This window comes from Chrysoperla carnea, chromosome 1 (genome assembly GCF_905475395.1).
Source record: "Chrysoperla carnea chromosome 1, inChrCarn1.1, whole genome shotgun sequence".
Classification (NCBI taxonomy): domain Eukaryota; kingdom Metazoa; phylum Arthropoda; class Insecta; order Neuroptera; family Chrysopidae; genus Chrysoperla; species Chrysoperla carnea.
This window is the reverse complement of record NC_058337.1, coordinates 115,337,177-115,361,603: the sequence shown is the minus strand read 5'-3', so window position 1 is coordinate 115,361,603 and position 24,427 is coordinate 115,337,177. Positions and strand designations below refer to the sequence as shown.

General features: G+C 29.2%; 1 protein-coding gene across 1 annotated transcript in view; it reads right to left on the bottom strand.

Moving 5' to 3' along the window:
* LOC123290768 (inactive dipeptidyl peptidase 10) overlaps positions 1-24,427 on the bottom strand; it is a 325,130-nt gene that overhangs the window by 182,245 nt on the left and 118,458 nt on the right. The gene's annotated exons all lie outside the window — the stretch shown is intronic.

The following is a 24,427-nucleotide window of genomic DNA, read 5'->3' as shown; positions in this document are numbered from 1 at the left end:
TACAAGGAAACCTCGGACCTTTGTTCTCATTCTACATTCAACAGCGCAAGCAAGAAAATGAAGAGCCCAATTGTGCCACTCTCTTGCAGTTTAATTACCGAGTTAATTGGCAATTTGATAAAAGTTGCTGAATCTTCATTTGAAATGTAAAATACTTACATTTATAATGCTTAGATGAATATTTTCTGAGGTTTATTTACCTGGAACAAATACAAAATATTATTAATTTTCCATCAACTTTCAAATAATCATTGGATGATATTTTTAAAATCCATAAAAACATACATATAAGGTAGGGGAACTAATGATGGCACGGTTCCTTTGATAGTCCACATTTAAAAAAATAAGTAGGTATTCAAAGACTAATTCATTTATTATTTTCTGAGCATGCGTAAAAGACAAAAGGGCAACCAACCTATACACAAATACGACGTCTTTTAACAGTTTAACATAACAAAGTGAGTTCATACTTTATAACTTGCAAGTGTGCAATAATTAAAGAACAAGTGAAATTTACAAAATTTAAAAAACTCCCGACAAATTTTGGTTTTCTAGCCGGGAATTAAATATTGAATTTTCTTTATTTGTTGGAAAAGTAGAAATTCCATTTTCTACCTAAACTCTGTTTAATTTGTCATTTCTTTTATATAATAAGAAATAACACAAACAATTTTAGTATTGTTTTATGAAATTTTTGACAAATTTTTTTGTCATGTTGCCAAATGATATTTGGTTCAGCAGTACGATTTTACACAGTATACAACTGAGTGTGTCAGAATAAATGGTCAGATATCTAGAGGGCTTAAATGTTCATGAAAAAAGCATTTTGATATGAAGAACAAGCGTATGGTAACGCTCTTCTTTAGAGTTACAAGTGTTTTCAATTTTCATGTTTTCATGTTTTCGAACTAAACTTTCGTTGTTGGATTTTTATGAGAAAAATTTTGACTATTTTAAATTTTCGTCTGTCTTAAACGGTTTGATACATTTAGAGCTAATTTTGCTCTTTTAGCAACAGTTTAACTGTCACAATATTTTAAAGAGCAAAATTTTAAAAGACAAAATCTTTTTCGCCAAAGTACCAACAACTTTCTTTTGAAACATTTAGAAGAACTTAAAAAATTCAGTAGTAATTCGAAACATTATGACAAGTTTTTAACACCTGTTACTCCGAAGAGGAACGTTTCGGGCGCATGTTTCGTATACCAAAATTTTTGTTTGGGTTTATCTTATCACCCTCCAGATTATCGACTATTTATTCTCTAATACCCGGTATGTGTAAAAATTTAATAATATATTGGCTGTACCAAAATTGTACTTAATAACAATCTTCACGGACTAGTCTTTCCATGAATTTCTGCAGAACATACATTTCTGCAATAATAATTTATTTATTTTTTTTTTATAAATTCGGTTTTCTTGAAAAATTTAGGTACAATCAGGAGAAAGACTTTTTATAAAGGTATTCAATTTACGGATTTTGAAGCTAGCCAATATTTTATAAGTCAATGCATTCATATGGGAATAAAATTAATTTTTCAAGTATATTTCCGTGAAATATTTGCATTTTTCAAAATGTCTACAGGAAAAAAAATTAATTTGGTTTTCTTTATGATCCAAAATTTTTCATTTCACCTCTTTTTATTTATCAACCTGAGTTTATTATTCAATGATCTTGAGCAGCAACATATTTTTATTTGTAACAATTTTCTCGATAGTTATTTTCGATTAAATTACTCGTGTCAAGTTATAAATACCACCCTATATATTTGCAGACATCAAAAAAGAAGCCTTTATTATGTTGGGCGCCTTATACGTCCCGATGATTGTAAAATCGTTAAGTTATTTTATAAGATATATTTCTTCAGTCATATAACTTCAGTTTTTTTACCCACGAATCAAAAAAATGGGTGCTATAAGTTTGGCCGCTGTGTGTGTGTGTCTGTCTGTCTGTCTGTCTGTCTGTGGCATTGTAGCGCCTAAACGGATGAATCGATTTTTTTTTCGTTTGAAAGGTAATTTAATGGATAGTGTTATTAGCTATGAGTTAAGGAGTCCGCAAGTGAGATTTAAGGGGTCGACACACGAAAATCTGAAAATTAGCGATGATCTTCAAAATTGGTCCGTTTCAAAAAGGCCTTAACAAGAAAAGGAATTTCAAGAAGTGTTCTTGGATATGTGTAAGCTAAGGGTTCCGTCACACTCAATACAGTCTTCTTATTTTCAAACATGAATAGAACTGCCAAACGTTAGTTTGCACCGTAACGTTTCAAGCAATTCCGCGTCGAATTCAAAAAACCGCTTCTTTCTAGCACGTCTAGAAGTGCCTTAGAATTTGTATAGAGATATATCTGCGCACTGCGTCAAAATGATGAAAATAAATAACAAATTGCAGAAAAAACTTTAGACTAACGTAACTTCTCTGTTAAGTGGTCTAAACACCACTGAAGGTAGCTTTAAGTCGTAAACCGTTTGGTCGCTCGCTTCACTGCTTACCCTACAATAAATAGCTAAGCGCAAGAAGAAAATTTTGTGAGCAAGTAAATGAACGCGACAAAAAATAGTGCTAGTAAATCGTACAATAATTGAAAATTTGGAGCACCTATTTTTACCCAATATACCATGTACAAAGTGCAATGTTTCCAACACTTTTGCCATACGTTAGTGACAATATATGACATAGTGTCTGCTTGACTCATTTAAATGAATATAAAATAAAAATTGGTGTTTTCACATACGTAAACTATTCTATATGAGCAAAAAAAGCCTTCATTCAATTTTTTATAGCCGTATTATATGCGATACAATTTACGATTCTGCTCCCAATCTATCCTAGATACATGTCTCTACATAACGCTTTGTATATATATTTTTATAGGTTATAATGTTATAAAACAGTTATAAATATTCTTGTTTTTGACTTCGAAAATCAAATTAATATTGACCATGGTTATTTATATTCTCTATGCCTACTGTTTCCATATTAGAGAACCGTACACTATTTATTTAGTTTTTACCCCGTCTATACAATAGGGTATTCCACTATTCTTGAAAAAGTACCTTAAAATGTTGATTTTGTTAATAAAAAGCCACCAAAAATTTATTTCGGAAAAATACACACGCGCTCTTGCCAAAAACTTAAATTAAATTTTAAACCTTGTCCTGTCAAAAACGCAGGCATCGAATTTGATTACGTAATATCGGTATCATTATACGAAATAACACAAGTAAGTTTTGGATATATTATACCCAGCTGTCTACAATGAACTAACTAAGGTCTATGACTCATACCGATATGACATCACAGCAGGGCTTGCCCGTGTTTTAGGTCACGTGATATAAGTTAAAATTAATTTTTGACTAACGATAATACCCTATAGCGAGGATTTTGTGTTTGACCGATTAGTATGGATGTTCATCTGTTCGGACCTAGCTTCTAAACTACTTTTCATAATTTGACAATTGAAGTTTTGCGCGCTGCCTATAGGCAATGTGGCGTCAAAATTAAATTGAAAATGTCGCACTCTAGAGGACATAAAGTTATGATCGAAAAACAAATTTCGATTTAATTATAGCGTATTTAGATTCAAATTAAAGGGCGTAATTAGTACTAAAGACAGCGGCAGTGTGAGAAAATATAATTAATAAGGCGGTATAATTGATCATATTGTCGTCACTTGGATAAGAACGAAGTAACCAACTCCACCCGCATCATAAATATAATGATATTTATGGATGTTGATTAATAAATAAAGAATAACAAATAATGATGTGGGTAGCCTCTGTTATAGGCGTATATGTGAGATAAACGGAGGCTAAACCCCATTATTATTAGTTTCTTTTTTTCTGAATAAAGCTTTGACAAATTTTCCGATTTAACGATAAAACACCTGTAAATAATTTCAAAGTAAAAATATTAACAAAATGATATATTTTTAGAAAAGTATATGATATATGTTATTTATAGGATTGTAGCTATAAATATAACTAGAAAAAAAAATTGGAAATTTATAACCAAAATAAATAAGAAATAATATATTCAAATAACCAAATTTAAAACAAACACGCAAGCATATCTATACAATATAAATTTAAATTTTCAAAAATTTAAATAATATTGAAATACAGAAAGTTTAAAAAAAATTATAGTCAGAATTCACTACAGAAAAAATTTTATGGTCGAATTCTCTAAATTTTACCAATATTTTACATCAAGTTTTTGGCATTTTATTGTTTCCCTATTTTATCCCAAATTAAATGTACCATTTAAAAAACATTTAGTTTAGCTATTTATACAGGAGACAATAATGAAGGATGTAAAATTTTTAAAATAAGATTTCTTTGAAGGTTTTGAATCCGATGTAAATTATCATTTATAATTTTTGCAATTTGTTGATTAATATTAAAACTTAAATAAGTTGTAATAATTATATAATATTTAATAGTATAGTTTTTATTTACGGATATATTAATGTTCAATAAGCTAAAATGTAAAATTTCGAAAATAAAAAAATTTTAGCTAGTACTTGAAACGTAAATATCTTTGTAACTATCGAACGAGAGAAAAAAACGATGAAGCAATAAATGGTAGTAAATAATCAATACAAATGACATGTAAGAAGCGTCAAGCTCTAAAACGCAGCATTTCTGAGAATCGTCAATAGTGAAATATGATTGACTCGTCAAAAGGAAGCCATGCATTTCGATTGGAACGAGGAGTAATAACTAAAAATAACTACGTGATGTACTGGGTTCTAAAGGAGAAACTTAGACATTAACTCTTTTTCTGATCATGACTTTTATATTTTTCATCATAATACTCTCTACCATTTTTAGTGAAATTACTTTCTAGCATTGTACGTGCAATTGTATAAATAAGTAATTCAGTTCCGTTTCAACTACAGATAAAATTATTTTATTACACATAAGTTTTAGTGTCAACATTTAATTATTTTGGGTGGCACGATAAAAATACCTAATCGGACTTTCTGCGCGCAAGAGATCATCTTAAAAAAATAAATACACATCATGACTATAAAAAATTTAAATTGATTTTTACATTTTAAATGGCTGTTAAAATTTAAAAAAAAAATCGGATGAGATACATCACATGACTTCCTTGAACACGGAGTAGTTAGGATTTAGGAATAGTTAAAATGCACGTTTGAATTCTGAAAATTGAAAATTTTCAGCATTACTATAAGCCCAAAGATTCCACAAGATGAAAATAGTCGGTTTTTTGTTGCACTTTCTTTGATTGTACCTCCGCAACAGCAAACAAATAAGTACAGTAACGTACTATAAGGAACATTGTTCCAATAGTTCCAAAAAAGCTAAATCTGATTTTGTGAAATCGTAAAAGGAGCTGAACCAATACTTTACGATTACAATAACTCCTTTACTTTATACAAGGAAGTAAAAATAACACATTCTACAGGAAAAAAAGAAGAAGTAAAATGAATTTCTTCTTTTATGAATCCTCTTTGTATCTTTTCTTCAATTTCTTCTATTTGGCATCTTCGTTGAGTACATGACGAATATTTATATATATGTTTTAACGAGTTTATATTCTGTTCTTTTTCTTACACTACTTCTTTTTCAAGTGAAAACATTTCCACATCATTTCATTTTGAATAATGTATGCGTGGTATAGGATGAACCAAAAGCTTATTGTAAATAATTTTTTGTTAATTTTTTATCTTTTTTAAACGTAAAGAAAATTGACGTAGTTTCTTGATCAGATCTAGTTGAAAGATTTGATAAAATATAGTATTCTTTCGAGAAATTCCTTGTTTCAATTCTAATAAAATTAATTTTATAAGCAGGTGAAGATTATTCCTTCAAGAAATAATTGTTTGAGTTCATAGAAAATTAAGTTAAAATTTCTTCTACTTACCTCTATTTTTTATACAATACTATTACTTTTTTTTCGTACATCGAAGATTCTCATTAGTTTATAAGATTTTTCTCATTATAATTTACCTTTTATAATAAAATATCCAAATATTTTCTAGTTCAAATATTCAAACAGTTTCTTAATGCAAAATAGTTTTTTATTTAGATAATCAATGCTAAGTTCTATAGTTGTGTAAATTTTTCCTAATTTTCACAGTTCATTTTTGCATATTAATTATAAAAATACACCTTCTATATATGCGTTTCATGCAGTAATATTTATTTAAGTTCTAGGTATATCTTTTTTAATTAAAAAAACGTCTTTTTATTAATTACTTATATGAAATTTCATCATTTATATATAATAATAAGGCCTTTATTCTGAAATCAAAATATTATTGATGATGTAATTAAAAGATTTTGAACGTATAAATGCCTCCGCTTGTGGACCGATCTACCTCATTTCGGTTCCGCACGCAACGAATGGGATTAATACATATTTACCCCCAACTGAATCTAATTAAAAAGTTTTTTACCATTTTTGAAACGAATGTTTTATTATATCTTAAAAATGTGTATTTTGCAACCTCATCAAATATTTATCTTACCAATGACCTTTTGTGACCTTCTATCTTAAATTTGTACATACATTAATTTATTTTACTGCCCCAATAATTTTTGGACTATCAATATCAATAAAAAAAATACACGTTTTACGATAAATTATTTCCGTTTTAATCACCCTTACTTTTACTTCTTTAACAAGACATTCGTAAAACGAATATTTAATAGTTTGAATAGGAAATGTAATCATTTTAATGAATTTAGTTGGTCTATATAAAAACCAAATATCTTATTTTCACAGTTTTTAACCCTCGACTAAAAAGAGGGTGGTTTTAAGTTTAACATGTCTCTGTATCTGTGTCTGTCTCTGGCAACGTAGCTCCTAAACGGATGAACCGAGTAGATTTTTATTTATTTGAAAGGTAATTTGATCGAGTGTGTTCTTAACTTTGTTTCAAATACGAGTTAGGGTTTCGTACCCAAAATAAGGTCGATTAATCCGTTTACTTATTTTACACGAAAATATAGCTAGCAAAAGGGAACTTTACAAATTACACTATATTTTCGGTTTTTGGAAGTCCAATGAAACAAAAATTTCCTAAAATGCGAAATATCCTTGGTCATATTATTTTAATTAGCTCTTAGGATATGTATTGTCAACCCTAGTGGCTCAGTGGGTTGGTTGCTTGCAAATTCTGAAACATCATGTATGATGTTTCAGAACATCAACATTCTATGATAGTTTTGTGTCTCTTCTATAAGACGATCTTTTATCTAAATCATTTACAATCTAAAACGTAAAACCTAACGTTATATTATTATTCCCTAAAATACATTTTAATTAATTATACGATACTACAAAATAGTTATGAATGTATAATGAAATTGTATAAGATCAAATATTCTATATATATATATATATATATTTAAAATAAAAGTATGCTTTAATAACTTTTAATCCTTAGTTGGCATCCAAGTTAATCCTGTTACATTGAGAAGGTAAGTACCCTCTCTCTATTTCTACACAATTTAAATTAAATAATTTACTTATCATGTTTATGAAGTAATGTTTATTAATACACTTGTCAAAACTAAATATTTACAGTATGGATTTGTAAAAAATATTTTTAGGCTAATTTCTTTTACTTATTTGCTAAATTCAATGAACATAAATGTACTCGATATTCAAGATTAGTACAATTTCCGGCCAAAATTTAACTCCTCAGCATTTGCGCTATGAGCATTTTACTCACGCTCGATTTAAAACGTAAATTACTTTTATTTTTCAAATGGTATAACTGGTTTGAAACTTTATCTATCTTATTATCATATAAATTTATCTATTTTCGACTAATGAATTTTTCAAATTTTTTCAACCCATCTACATTTTTTAAATAAATTTTTTTCAAGTCCTACAGAAATTGTGAGAATTTCTCTTATCACGAGAGTGAAGGTGAGAGTCAAAAAATATTTACCTCGGGAATTTTCCAGCTTATTCGTGTACTTTCGTTAATTTAATATAAGTCGTGCTCATTGATGTAAATTGAGATACAAATAAGGGTGAAATTAGTTAAGATAAAATTAATTATTTAAATTATTGTTTTGCTCTAATACTTTCACTCTCAAACGTCATTCAATAGTCACGAAATCAAACTATTTTTAATTAGCTAGTGCATTGAAAAGTAAATAATTAATGTAGAGGCTATGATTGAAAAATTTAAAGCATATTTAAAATGCGCGAAATATTTGACGCATATGTAGAATGCGTAAGCAAATCTCTCATAATGCGATAAAAGATTACCGAACGGTGTCATGAATGATGATGAACTGTCGAGAAGCACTGTACTGAATACCTGAGGGTGAGGTTTGTATAAGGTTCAATGCCAATCACATTGATATGAAGAGAAACATGATAGCAGTCCTTCACGAGGAAAAAACCATGTCGGTATTTTGTCATCACGGCAAAAAATCAAACTACTAAATATCAATAGTAAGATATCTTGAAATTTTAGACCGAAAATTTATAGAAGTAGGAAAGAACGAGGAAGAAAGGGAAGAACGCAAGAAAGTTTAAGCTTAGCTTAGGATCATAAAGGCTAAGCCAGTATTGATTTACCAAGCCTGACTTTGTTGATCAAGTCACGAGCCCTAATTTGGAAACTCATACGCAAGTCGTTTGTCTCAAATTATCCACTGAAATATTCCAGAACCGTGATGTATAATAATTATATTAACTAATACATAAATATTAATATAAGTAATATTAGATAATATTATTATCCTGGTATGTCAATTGGGATTATTATATAATATGGTGTATGTTTATGGTAAACTGTTTAATAATATGGGAACCAATTTAAATGGAGATCATCTTTGAATTATCAAACCAACATAAACCTGGATACATATATGGAAAAGGTAAATTTTATGTGAATGTCGAATGTCATTTACAGGATAATATTACGTTAATTTTGATCTAGCGTAATTTAACGTTTGTTCATTGTTCTAAAAGTGCGTTTTAGAATTTAATTTCTGGATAGCAAATATTCATAAAATACACTGAACGAATTCGACTATTAAACAAGTGAAAAAAACAATTGACTTAGTTAATTGTAGAAAGAACATGTATAGACAGTGTTGATTACTCTGTCACATTACACATTCATACCTGTCACACATATATATAACTGATAATCCCATATAATACAGAGTATACAATTTGCGAAAATTTGCGCTCTCACAGGTACACAGTCATGTTTACGAAAAAATGTTTTAAACAAAAGTTGTTTATTTTTTTATAAGGAACATTTTTTACATTTAAACTTTTGTTCTATCTTTAACGGTTTACAAGATGGTTCCTACGGACCCAAGACTCAAGTGACCTATGTTGCTGATTTTCGAACTTGGCCTCACTTTTTACGTCCTAAGCACGTTCTAAAAATTTCAGCTTGATATCTCTTTTCGTTTTTGAGTAATCGTAGTGACAGATGGACAGACAGACAGACAGATATACAGGCAACCGGAAATGAACTAACTAGGTGATTTTATGAACACCTATACCAAAATTTTGTTCATAGTAACAATATTTTTAGGCGTTACAAACTTGGGACTAAACTTAGTATACCTTGATATATTTCATATACATGGTATAAAAACGTTGTGGTAATGTGGCATCATACAGACATAAGTCACTCTCTTCAATTTTTCAAGTAAGTCTATCATCAACGAGACCCTATCCCATGCTGGTATAAATCGGAGTAATTTCCAAAGACACTTTGACTGATTTTGAAATGTCGAACTCATTCTTGAGATCTTCGACGTGACTTATAATACACTCTATATTTTTTTTTTGCCAGTACAATATGAAAAACAAATAGGTATTACAGAAAATGATTAATACAAATAAAGAAAGATAAATTCATTTATTAAAACTGGGTGTGAATTTATCCAACAGTCAATTAAAAAAATATTTATGAAAAGTTTTTCAACAAAAAATAAACTGTGTTTTTTTTCCACAAGAATATATTTTTTTATTTTAAAAATTTAATATAAAACAAATGAAGGCGTATCAAAATGAAATCGAAACATTCATGTTTTTAAGACGAAAAAAAACTTTTTCTTTCATTCTTCATTTGAAATTCAAAAAAAAAAAAAAAAGGAATAAATTTTCCAACCCCCTTATTAAAATATTCACACACAGAGAGACACAAAGTAGGTCTGGAGCCAAACGCAGTAGTCGACATTTTTTTTGAAAAAGGCTCGACCTTTTGTAAAAATTTCCAGCCATACACATCTTTTTTAAAATAAATTCCACGGCGAGTTTGTTCATCAAGGACGTTATTCAAATAAGAAAAATTAAATTAATAAAGAAAATTACAAAGAAAAATTAAAAAACAACCTTTTTTTTAAATTGATTTTTCATGTAATTTTACAATTGAAAATGGTTTTTCTAAATATAAATTCAAACGGCAGTGACGTTAACACTTCGCTTTCGTAGCGCCATCGCACGCATAAATGATAAAATAATTCATGAATAATGATAAATGGTTTGTCTCTCAGCTGGTTACACTATATTAAAACGAAAATTTCCATAGAAACCGATTGGCTCACAGCCACAACGGAGGTTAGAACACTACCGTTTTATTTATTCAAAAATATAACTTTTTTTTTATTAATAATTAATAAAAACAGGAATTATTAATTAAAAAAATACATAAATATACCAGATAGCGTATTTGTTCGACCTGAGACTCAAGAAACCATAATGTCCACCATTTAACAAAGATGTCGGATAACAAACATCTAGTCCTTCGAGTTGTTTGACCCGATAAAATGATAAAATAAATTTCTAATAATACATCAATTTTAAGATTCCTGTTTCACTTAAAATTTGCACAAGTCCTCTGAAACAGAATTTATGAAAATACTCGTGGAGAGAAAATTGTTGTACTCGAATTTCCAATCGTTTTGAAATTACAGTCAAATTCTTCGCTTGGTCTTAGACATATATAGAGAGAGTTATGTTCTTCGTCTCATCTTCGTCCCAATGTATGTAACATGACACAATGTAAACAAAAATACTGCAGTATGTGCGGCCTTTGAAAATAAACCATAATAAGTATATGAACGGGAAAATTTTTTCTTTCGTTTCTCCTTTATCTTGATGTCATTTTATCAAATAGTCTTCTAATAGAGATATAAAATACGATTCGTAGATTATTCAAATTTTTATTTTGGAATTGGTATGAAGTAAATTATCCATTTCATTTCATTTGTAATCAATTTATCCAATGGTAACGAAAATGTCACAAAAAAATAAAACTTTAACTAAATTTTATAAGATCTTAAATTATTTATAGTGGTTGGTTCAGAAGAAGGGTATTTATTTATTTTCTAATGTATGCGTCGATATTAAGTTTTCCAATTAAGAGAAGCTATATCTAAACTTCCAACCAAATTTCACATTCTGCAAAGCTAAATAAGACTTCGAAAGAACACATGTCACAAATCATAATTTGTTATTTAATAACAAACGTACCATTAGAAGCTATCCAAAATTTACAAACGGCAAGATACAGAATCAATGCCGTTTGTCCTATGAATTCACAGTCTAATAGAACGTCAGTCTTGAAGAAGCGAAATTTGGAGCCAAAGGTTTATATTTTTGGTAATAAACAAAAATTAGTTAGGTGCGACTCAAACTTGCAAACGAAGAGTTTCGTATTGTAGCGGTAAAATAGTTTGTTCAAATTTCAGCTATCTAACTTTCGCAATTTGTGAGATACAGCCCTCTGATAGACGGGCGGACCCTCACGTTTTTAGACAGTTTATTTTTTTTTTCTTCCCAATATGTTTATAGAGAGCTATTTACAACTCAATACGTGATGTGTTGTAACCAACTTTTTGCCAAAATTTACAGAAGACAAACAAAAAAATTTCAAAAAACTCATACAGTTTTCGCATCATTATGCGCTCCCGATCTAATTTTTCCTATTACATTAACAAAATATTTTTTCTATTTCATTAAAAATTATGGCTTGATTTTGAAATTAAATACTTATAAAACAAGTGAAAACAAACAATTGACTGAGTTAATTATTGAAATACCATGTATAGACTGTGTTGATAACACTGTCATTACACATACATACATGTCATACATGCATAACTGATATTACCATATAATACATATCTACTATACAATTTGCGCCTATTTTGCGCCCTTGCAGAGAAACAGTGATGTTTACGAAAAAATATTTTAAACAAAAGTTGTTTATTTTTTTATAAGGAACATTTTTTACATTTAAACTTTTGTTCTATCTGTAGCCGTTTATTAGATGGGTCCTACAGACTCCAGACCCAGTTGACTCATGTTGCTAATTTACGAACTCAGCCTCATTTTTTACGTCCTAAGCAAGCTAAAAAATTTCAGCTTGATATCTCTTTTCGTTCTTCAGTTATCGTGTTGACAGACAGACAACCGGAAATAGACTAATTAGGTGATTTTATGAACACCTTTATCAAAATTTTTTTCGTAGCATCAATATTTTTAAGCGTTACAAACTTGGGACTAAACTTAATATACTATGTATATTTCATATGTACATGGTATAAAAAAAACTCGTTCAGTAGTATTTTTTATGATTGTATAAATTAAACATGTAAATTACCTGTGTTTTTGATTTTCATTACTGTTTTTGAATTTGGAAAATGATAACAATTTTCATTACAACAAATAATTGGTTTTCATTAAAATGTACCTCTACTATATATGTATACTAGAGTGATAAACATCCGCTTCGCTGGGAAAATGAAGATTGATAAAGATTGCTCCCGCTTATCCCTTTTTTATAACACTAGAAATAATGGTGGGGATTGTTTTACACAGGTAAAATATATTATTTTTTTAAAATATATATAATAGTAATTATTCATGGAGTATATCCGAAAAGATGGCCTTGAAATATTTTATATTGACTAGTTTTACAGAAATCTGTAATTTATGGTAATTTCAAATGTCAAATTAAATTAAATTTATTTATTTATTTTTTTTTAAATATATCTTTATAAATTATAGTTCATGTGTTATTCTGATATATCAGCTATATTGCTGTACAGTTTCATTAAAAACCATTCGCTAGTTTCAGCGTGAAAGCGTAACAAACAAACAAATAAACATGCTTACTTTCGCAATTATAAAATATAGAGATTGTATTATTATTATTATATCAAATGATAATTGAAAATTGGTCATGTTTTCATTGATATGGTAAATCTAGGATATTCGTATTATAGTACATATATTTTTGTATGTATACCGGTTGATTCAAATAAATCAATAATCTAGAAGCAAGGGAAATAGATCGTGGGACAGAAAGTTTGTTTTCTTGAATGATTAACACATAATTGTAACTTCGTTAGTAGCTCCCTTTTGGCGAGTCTACCAAACTTCTTTCCACGATTTTTTTCGAAAGTGCTGCGCATTCAAATGAGCATGATAACGTCATGTTTAAGCTTGATAACATTAATAATTATTAAACAATAAAATATTTTGTCCGGCTACAATACTACAGAGATGAGCTTGCCTACCACCTCGAACATGCCGTCCTTAGTATTTTTGTTTTTGAATACATGCATGGTTCACTTTTGCTGAATTGTTTAATAATTATTAATGTTATAAAGTAATCTTACTGCTTTAAAATGCGAAGAAAAATCAGTGCAAACAGTTTCGTATTGTTTATAAAATTTGTATATAACCCCAAACACAGTCTCAAACTTTATAATTAATTATTAGAGTCAAATGATGACATAATATAATTTTCGTGAAATCATATCTAGCTACTAATTTATTTATCAATAATCATCAGGCTTTGATAGAAAATTGATAGTTTTCGTTTATAAATGATCAATAGATAAAACGTCATACAAATATCATAATAATTAGTCAGTTGTATAACTATGTTATCTTATACACTGAAAACTATTGAAAATAGATAATATTTAAAATGAGATCTGATAAGTTAACGTCACGCGACTTTCCACATATATCTATTAAGTTTCCAACATCGTTACAGCTAAACACATTTCTTTTGAAATATCCGAATATTTTTAACATAAATCCCACTTTATTTAGGACTTTAGGACACTTTATTTAGAACTACATATGCATTTTTGACTCAATCGATTGTAGTCAATAGATGTTCTTATCTATATTATCTTAGATAAATACTTTGGCAGTTCTACGACTAATTTAAGATATGCGAGATAATTTGAAACTAGTTTAAAAGTAGTTTTACTCGTAGTATTACAAAGAAGTAGATTTCAACAAAATGAGGTTGCACAAAAATTGTAGAAGCATTTACCCACTCTTTAAACTTCTCTAATTGTTCAAAGATGTTCATTTAGGAGACATTTATGAACATTTTTAATTTGCGTTTTAAAGATGACCATAATTCCCATTTTTATTCAAATTGAATGAACAAATACAAAAAAGCTAGATTTTTGCTGTCCATTACAAAAAATGTTAGCGTATTTATAAAGAACAACATTCTTATTTAAAGCATTCATCTAATATTTGTCAGTTATCAATCAGAGTGGGGATTTAAGTGAACCTGAGAACTAAGATCGAGTTCGATGCCGGTACAAAATGCATGCCTTTGAAATTAATATTTTTCGTTTGAATTATTTTCCTTGATTAAATTTATTTCTCGAGTTTCAAGGATATGTCAACTTAAAAAAGAGACCCTGCTTATCCGTTGAAATCCGTTAAATTAATTGAGACATTTTTCATGTCTCTCAATATGAATTCATATTTAATAATTTATTCGAATCATACATTCATACATACAAATTATAGCTACCATGGTTCCAAAATTAACAATCAATTCGACTACTACTTAATAATACAATGATTCATATCTACATTGATATGAAGTAGTGTAGACTGTTGAGTGTATGTAGGCATATATGAATATATGCTGTGATATTCATGAATTATATTTGAATATTTTATATTATTTAACAAACAGCATTATATATGAATAAATATAATTATACACAGTGTTTACTGAGTCTAATTATTTCAAATACCACATTTAAGGATGTACGGACGCCAAGGCGTCAGTTTTTCACGGTACAGGGTGAGTACACATGGGAATTAAATGTCACACATCTTGGTGTCTCACCTCTGCAACAGTAAATATGTATAGGGCGTAGCTGGATACTAACTCTGCATAAGTAGTTAAAGCGACTTACATTGGCTGCTTAAGATAAATCTGCCTACGGACCTGTTAATGGGCTAAACTGGCTAAATAATGTATACTTGACTAAGGTTTGAACTAGGTTCTTAAGAAATATTTTTAACAAATCAATATTTTAGATTTTAGCAAGAGAAATCACCCTATGTGTAAACAAGGGAAAACAAACAATTGACTGAGTTAATTGTCGAAATACCACGTATAGACACTGTCACATTACACATACATACATGTCACACATGCATAACTGATATTCAGTGATACAGTGATGTTGACGAAAAAATGTTTCAAACAAAAGTTGTGCAATTTTTTATAAGGAACATTTTTTATATTTAAACTTTTGTTCTATCTCTAACGGTTGACAAGATGGTTCCTACGGATCCAAGATTCCATTGACCTTTTTTGCTCATTTACGAACTCGACCGCACTTTTTACGTCCTTAGCACGATATAAAAATTTCAACTTGACATCTCTCTTCGTGTTTGAGTTATCGTGATGATCGACGGACAGACAGACAACCCTAAATGGACTAATTACTTGATTTTATGAACATCTATACCAAAATTTTATTTGTAGCATCAATATTTTTAAGCGTTACAAACTTGGGACTAAACTTAGTATACCTTATATATATTACATATAAACATGGTATAAAAATGTCGTATATGTGATCTGATTGGTAAATAGTCGTATTGTATATAATACTCATTGTTCCAGAGTCACAAAATGTATAACGTTCTGTATGTATAAACCTACTAGAGACTAATATAATCAAAAATGAGTAAACAAAAGGCCCCAAACTGTGTCCCATGAGAAGCACTGTATATGTGTATTTAATAGTGATTTTTTTTTTGTTTCTCTTGCTAAAATAATGACCGATGTGGGCAGAAAGTGATGTCTTAGGGGTTTTAATACCATTATTATTATTATCCTTGCACAAGACTTTTATTTAACCAAGAGGTACATAGTATTTTTATTTTATTTCGGTGTTTTCTAAATATTCTAAATATTATTAAAGTAAAAATTTAAAGGGATCCACAACATAAAAACAGATTTGACAGATTTGATCGATTAGTTTATGGTATTATGGATCCTTAACGGCTGAGCCAATTTTGGTTTTTGTTTGAAAGGTAATTTTATCGAGATTGTTCTTAGCTTTACTCGCCTCTTCGACTCTATTCTAGTTGTTTCGAGGACGGAACGCTAAACTCACACTAGAAACATAGCTAAGAACACTCTCGTTAGGCCAAAATCAATCCTAGTTAAAAAAATGCTTACTTATTTTAAAATAAAGTCTTTATCAAAATTAAAAATGCGTAAACTATGGCGGAATAGTCTTCGTTTATTTTATCTATATCTATCTTTGATGGCATTGCGTGGTTGCTGTTAAGGAACCTCTCACAGTATTTTTTTTTTACATTTTACCACTACATTTTAATTAACCGTTTTCATCACTTTGCTTTCGAATGCTGCCTGATTATCTTTTTAGATTGTCAAAATAATTCATCAAAATCAAATATAAAAAATGGGTTTTTTTTCGAAAAATTTTTCAGCTAGAAATATTGAAATCACACGCATCTCCCTACAATCTTTGTTTAAATGAAAAAAAATTTCGTTTATTTACGACTTCAAGAAACTATAGGGGGGCACTTTAATGGAGATTGAAGAGGGTCTAACACCATGCTAAAAACACACAAAAAACCATATAACATATAATCTATTTTATATTGTTCACAACTCAAGTTCATAAATCAATTAATAAGAAATTTTTATGCCATTTTTGATTGTATATTTAAAGGTTATGTTTACAGCTTCCTCTCCTTTTCATATTTAAATCATTACAGGAAAACTCAGTATTTTGAAGTCGCAAATAAGTATATAGATTTTTAAAACAAAAAAGGCAAAAAGGCTCCTTCATTTATCTATCGGAAATTAACTTCAAATAAAAGTTAATTGGTTTCCTACTGTTACTCTGTTAAGCCCCAAATGGGTGGGTATACTACTAAATGGTACAAAAAAACTAAAAACAAAAAAACCAAAAAGTTTTTCACTCCATAAATGTATGTATATTTAATACATATATTACACACCATAGTAAATTTATATAATGTTTCCTAAGGCTGATATAATACATAACTCCACAACCATTTTCCATCATTTTCCCTGGAGCATTGTCGTATTTTCAATTTACAACATCAATTCACAAGCATTTACTGTATATATTTATACAGGTTGGGCCTCGAAAAGTCAAATCGACAAGCACAGATGCAGCAAAATTGACCATTTGCAAAAAGAGAACAAGTGAAATTCACAAAATTCAAAAAAACCCCCGACAAATTTTTCCGGTACGGGATCTTTAACTCGCATTTGAAACATATCTAAGAACACTCTACATTAAAATGTTGTTTTTTTGTTTTCAATAACTTATTAAATTTTTAACTTGAAGTCATTTATTTATTTAAATAATCGGTCAACCCCCTCTACGAAATTTTCAGAATTGATTTAGACTTAGTCCAACTTTATATAAAAATCAAGCTTTAGCCAAAATTTCCCTGGCGCGCGTTCATCCTTGAGCCGGAATTGAGTGAGTATTTTTTGAGATATAGCTTAAAATCCTTTACAGCCAGCTTTCATTTCGGAGAGATTTATGAAGACACCTCAGAAAATACTGTTTGGCGATTAAATTCAAATCAACTAGATTTATATGTATATTAAGTCCTTCCTTGAATAATTCATCCGGAATATTATTGTGATTTGTATACGATTTTGAGTAACAGCTCGACAGCCCACTTAGTTTATGTAATAGGCTGGTATTGTCTTTTATATCTAAGTGAACTGTAATTCGATAAAACTATTTACTTTGTATTAATATTATATTAATTTATTTGGTTAATTATCTCTCAAAGTAGACCTCAGATCGAAAATTGGTAAATAACTTTCTCCTTCGTCTTTATGAGCTTATTCTGTAGACCAACGTGCTGCAGTCAATAACACAACACCCTGTATATACTATTTGATGCACCTCCCTGTATCCTATATATTGTATTTATATATGTTATATTATTATTACAACAAGTACGTATACATAGAATACAATTCTTCATTGAATGTACATAGTAGTATACACCTATACAATACATTCTATTGTATTACTGTACCTAACAACATAGCTGCTAGAAAACATATTATTGTGTGAAATTACTGTTAAAACAATATTCAATGAGTGATAAAGTGAGTAAGTAGTGTTGACGACATTCTATCTTTATTCAACCCAAAATATGTATCTATTTTATTTCTGTTTATCATTCTGATACCACATACCTACCCTACATTCATGTATGTATGTATGGCAGGTTGAATATAACACACAACAACAGCTAAGAGATACTATATTCAAATAAACTGAATGACTAAATGACTTCTAGAAGAATGAATGATTTTCACCACTCTCTCTCTATCTCTAGTCTGTTCTTTAAGGTAAATTTTAAATGTAAACTATGTTACATGGTATAAAGTTAGTGTAAATTTTATGTAACTAACTATTTGCAAGAAGTCAAAAATATGAAGAGATAAGCAAAATTGGCTCGTTCTTGCAATCTAGGTCTTGGTCTTGAAATTTTTCCAAAATTAATAGTTATCACCTAGATAAGACGAATATTAAAAGCAAGCAACCAAGAATCAAGACCAAGACACAACTCTGCAAGACCGAGAACTAACTTTGTAAGACCAAGCCTTATTTGGACAAGACCAAGACACATAGCAAGACCTTTACCAAACGTATTGTTGAATTTAATGATACCTGAGTAAATTTTTCTTTCGCATTTGAAATAAAACCAGAGAAATAAAGAAAAATCAATGACTAATCTACTAACTTTCGGTAAAGCACACTTTGGGTGACTGACTTTGATTATCTGTTCTCATTATTTTATATAAATAATATGTATCTAGATATAATTGATTAATTTTGTAACGATTATCAAAAAAGTAAGATTGAAAATTTCTGAAATTATACAATAAGACTTAATCGCCACTTACAAAATAGCTGATGCAAAATCAATCACAATAATCGATTTACCAAGCCCTAGACTGAAATAATTTTTGCAAAAACCAAGACCAAGATCAAGACTCATTTCTGCAAAACCAAGGCTCGATTCTGCAAGACCAAGACATATTTTTGCAAGACCAAGACCAAGATTAAAACATAAACAAATAAAGCAAGACCAATACCAAGATACTAAGGTCAAGATCAAGACCAAAATCAAGATAACTATGGTCTTAGTCGCGCTCTTCACTAAAAATATGTGTTGTCGTAGACTCTTGCAAATTTAGGAATAATATTTTCTTTGGTCGTTCTTATGAGAAGATAAATTGAAAAACATTTTGTTCAATGTCGGCCAAAATTAGATATCGATAGTCTGAAACCTTAAAAATTTCAATTTGCCAGAACAAAAAACATTGAGTTTTTTCGAGAGTAGGACGGAAAATTTTTGCATTTTTTTCAGCCTTCTTATCAACAAAATAACCGCCTATTCAATAATTTTAAGCTAACAAAGTAATACAACAATAATTTGTTCGGCACACTACTTAAAAAGCGTGTCCATATTAACACGGCACTTGCTCCGAGTTGTTGAACTAGTTATGAGCTACCTCTTCACAATTGGCAAATAATTACAAAAAATGTACGCTTGATTTATACCTATATCGATAATCTCACTACTGTTTTACATATCATACGGGTTTTGTCGAGAATAATGTGTCTTAGATTATTTACGTTAAAAATTGTCTGCTTTAGAAGATATTTATTTCATTTTAATCACTACTCATTAATCTTTAGTAATTTACCGAAAGACTAATTTATAGATTCAACAATTTATGCGATGTTGTTTTCAACAGTAGAATTAAGCTTTCAGCAAACAAGTTGAATATCAGATTCAATGAGGCAAAATAACATTATGATTTTTTTTGTAATGGTTATTTTATTTAATGAACGTTTAAAGTCGCCAATCTGTTAAAAACTTCGAAAAAAAAAAGTTGAAAATACTATTGTTTTTTCTTGTTGATTATTTTATCTTATGAGTGGAAACAAGTTTTTGCTTTGCTTGCTGTATGTACAGTTCTAATTTTTCAAAATTTCAATTAGAAAAGAAATACCCCAAATTCCGATGAATTCTATAAACAGTCTATGGTGCAATCCATATTTTAAAGCTTAGATGAGAGCTATGCTAGAAGCGATATCATGTTTCGATAATTTCTTCTGACAGTATACCATTTCTAGATCATATAAAACCCTTTTCTTATTTCAATATAATGAAAACTATAAAAGAAAAGTAAAAAAGATCTTAAGTGTTATTAGACAGGGTTTTATACACTCGACTACGTTGTTATTATTGTTATGAATAAAAATATACCATATGTTTTGTTTAAATTATGCAAACGTGATTTCATTTTAAACCAAATATGACATACATGTACATGTTATGAACATGTTTTAAATATTTAACGAGCTATATTGTTTGTTATGTATTTAAAATAATAATATATGTAAGAACAAATCATAATATTTTCAAATTCTGGCATAATTTAATTACATACAAATATTTTCAATGTAGCAATTTGAATTTAAAACAAGTTAATTGTTGAAATACCATGCATAATCAGTGTTGATTTCTTTATCACATTACACATACAAACATGTGACACATACATAACTGATAATCAAGTATAGTACATATTATAAAATTTACGAAAAAGTGATGTTTACGAAAAAATGTTTCAAGCAAAAGTTGTTTAATTTTTGATGAGGAACATTTTTTACATTTAAACTTTTGTTCTATCTCTAACGGTTTACAAGATGGGTCCTAAGGACCCAAGACCCAATTGACCTATGATGCTCATTTACGAACTTGACCTCACTTTTTACGTCCTGAGTACGCTGTAAAAATTTCAGCTGGATATCTTTTTTCGTTTTTGAGTTATCGTGTCCACATACGGACGGACGGACGTACGGACGGACAACCGGAAATGGACTAATTAGGTGATTTTATGAACACCTATGACAAAATTTTTTTCCTGGTATCATTATTTTTAAGCGTTACAAACTTGGGACTAAACTTAATATACTATGTATATTTCATATATACATGGTATAAAAATTCATTCTGAATAGAATCAGTAAGGTAATGTTACCCTAGTAAGCACTAGAATTGCTTACTAGGGTCTTTGGGACTGGAACACCAAAAACCAAATAATATTGCAATGGTGGGAGCGCTGGTTAGTGAATTTATTATATGTAACATACATGCTATTTTAGTATTCCTTGCTCTTCCACCAAAAATAGCAATAGTTTTGTAATATGAGTATACGACAACGTTATTCTCATTTTAACTGTCTTTGAATCTGCGTATCTATGACATCTAAACTTGGATGATGCAAATAAAATACACGATAAAATTGTTATCAATTATTAGTTCCTCCGTATATTATTCGGCCTTTCAATTCAGACATAAAGCACATCTCTGTTAAATCCCGATAAAAAAAAGTACTTACTCGTCTTATTTCATCAAATTAATTCAGAAATTATCTTATAATTATTTTGCTAAAAAAAACTGTAATCGCAAGTATTCTCATAGTTATTTCTTTAGAAAGTACTTTTACACAAAATTACTGAAAAGTGTTATGATTGATAAAAAAAAGAAGATTTTTAATTAAAAAAAAAAGAAAGAAACTTTGACAAAGGTATAATGAGTAAGTTCTTTCAAAAACAAACTCAATCCATATTAAAAATTAATGATATGGGTGAACTTCACAACAGCAAAATATAAAAAATCAAATGCAAAATAACAACCTTACAACTTTATTAAATATAATATTTTAGCTTCATTTTATTAAAAAAAAGGGCTCGTTAGGTTTAGTTAGTACCTATATACAGGTATTTGCAATGTAAGAATTAAATCATTGTCCGAACTTTATAGCCATAACGAGTTTCATGCGTTAGCGTAAAGCCAATTGTCTAAGGAAATCTAAAATGTTTAGGAACCTTTTTAAAACTTATTATAAAAGAACTTGATACTCATCGATTGAAGTACTTTAACAAAATTGCACAGCATACAATTTCGATTTCTCAAAGATGATCGTTGAACGATTATGGTTAAACATGCTATCTAGTTCTTAGTAGCATAGCCTTAGTGCGTAGGTTGTGAGTGAAAGGAACAAAACAATTTCGAGACATTACTAAACACTTAGGTTCAATAGGCTCTCACAATGGGCTCTAGAGCCTAAGTGTGTCCTTCATGGTCACCCAATATTACCTAGTTTAACCTAATCTTACCTAAACACCTGAAAAAGAATCTTTTTAAAGACGCAGTATCTATATTTTTCAACCTTATTCGAAATTTTCCTCTTTTATACGTATTGTTATTTCAATGATCTTTTTAAGCTCCGGCACAACAAAAAAGGGGTGACAGACGAACTGATTTTGATTTAGTTTTTGTTTGTGGAATTACGTGATCGAGAGTCTTCTAAGCTATATGTCAAGAAAATCTTTGAGAAATTTCCAGAGAATAAATGGGTTTTTTTTTGACATTTTAAAGGCCTTGCCAATCTCTAAAGTTCCTCCAAATCAGCGTTGAAATTTAGTTGTAGTTCAGACAGTTCAGATACCTTAGATCCTTACACACGTACACGCCAATTTACATCGCATCTTGCAAATATATAAACCATACAAAGGAAAGTTTTAAAAATGAAAATAGAAAACTAATTTCTGATTGATTTCCATTAACTTGAAGCAAAGCTATAAACACAATATTCTTTATCATTCAAAAAATAAAATCCAAAAAGAAGATAAAAAGAGTGGCAGAATTATTTTTACTTTATTATGGTATCGGAATTTTGGTATAAAGTGGAAATCTTTAAAAAAATTTTCTTTCTGCTTGATTAAAACAAATTCAAGCAATTTTACCCTCAGTCAGTAATGAGTAAAATTATCGGCCGATCAATTAATTAGCTTAAAGTTTTAATTTATAGTAGTTCATTGTGAAATCAACCATTATTTTCGCCCGAATTGAAAAGTATATTAAAGTGATACACTATATATATATATATATATATTATTTTATAAAATAATAAAGGTGAGGTTAAATGAATGAATATTCACAACAAACTTCAAACCATCACCCTCATGTCATCTTTGAATGTTCTGGGTGGAGTTTGGTTGGGTTGGTTTTGTTCGATGTATAACACTCTCATTAGCTACTTCACTGTTTTCTATACACTGTTTTAATGTAAAATATATATATATAGTGTTTTATCAAAATTAAACCGTTTTTTCGAAAACTCTTTTTTCAATTATTCGCAATAGTTTGGTCTCTGTTTCAATAGTGTAAAAATACTAGTCCGAGTAAATTCTTAAAAATGTCGAAAAAGCGTTTTTTTTTTTACAATCCCCTGCTTGCTATTTTTAGCCACCTCTATCAGCCTATCAGCCCGCTTTGATTGAAATGATCTGAAATTCGGTATGTTATTTCACATGTCTAGGTAAAACAAGTTTATTAGAGCGGGGGTTGATTTTAACAATTTGTAGAATATTTTTTCAAACCTCGAGCTAAAAAAAGTAGTTCCTAAACGGATGAACCGATTTTGATTTTGTTTTTGTTTTGTTTGAAAGCTTATTTAATGGAGAGTGTTCTTAGCTATGTTGAAGTGCTAGTTTAGGGTTCTATACCCAAAACAATTGTCAACCAAAGTGTGGATGACGATCAAAATCGGTACAGTTTAGAGACAGCTAACATAAAAGAGTTTATGGTTCTATTTTTAAATTTTGTAAATTTCACTTGTTTCTAAATATTTTAAAAAGTTTTCGCATTTGTACAGCCTCTCCAAATTGGTCTAAAAGGTTAAAAATTGGTTTTTAGAAGTTATATCAAGGAAGTAACTAGGGGATACCAACTTTTCAGCATCTTTTCATTAGCAGAAATATCATAAATTTTTGCGTCATTTAAAGTTTGCCTATAAACCAAGGTAGGTTGATTCCATGTCAAGAGTGTGTCATAATATTGAAGAAACACATTTAGATCATGTTTAATGTTCAAAAACATGAAAAGGCAAAATTCGACAAAACGACCCGTTTGATGAAGGTCTGTTACTCATTGAGATTTTTTAAGATAAAACATCTGGTATAAATAGTAGGTCTAATGAATTATTACAGTCTTTCATAT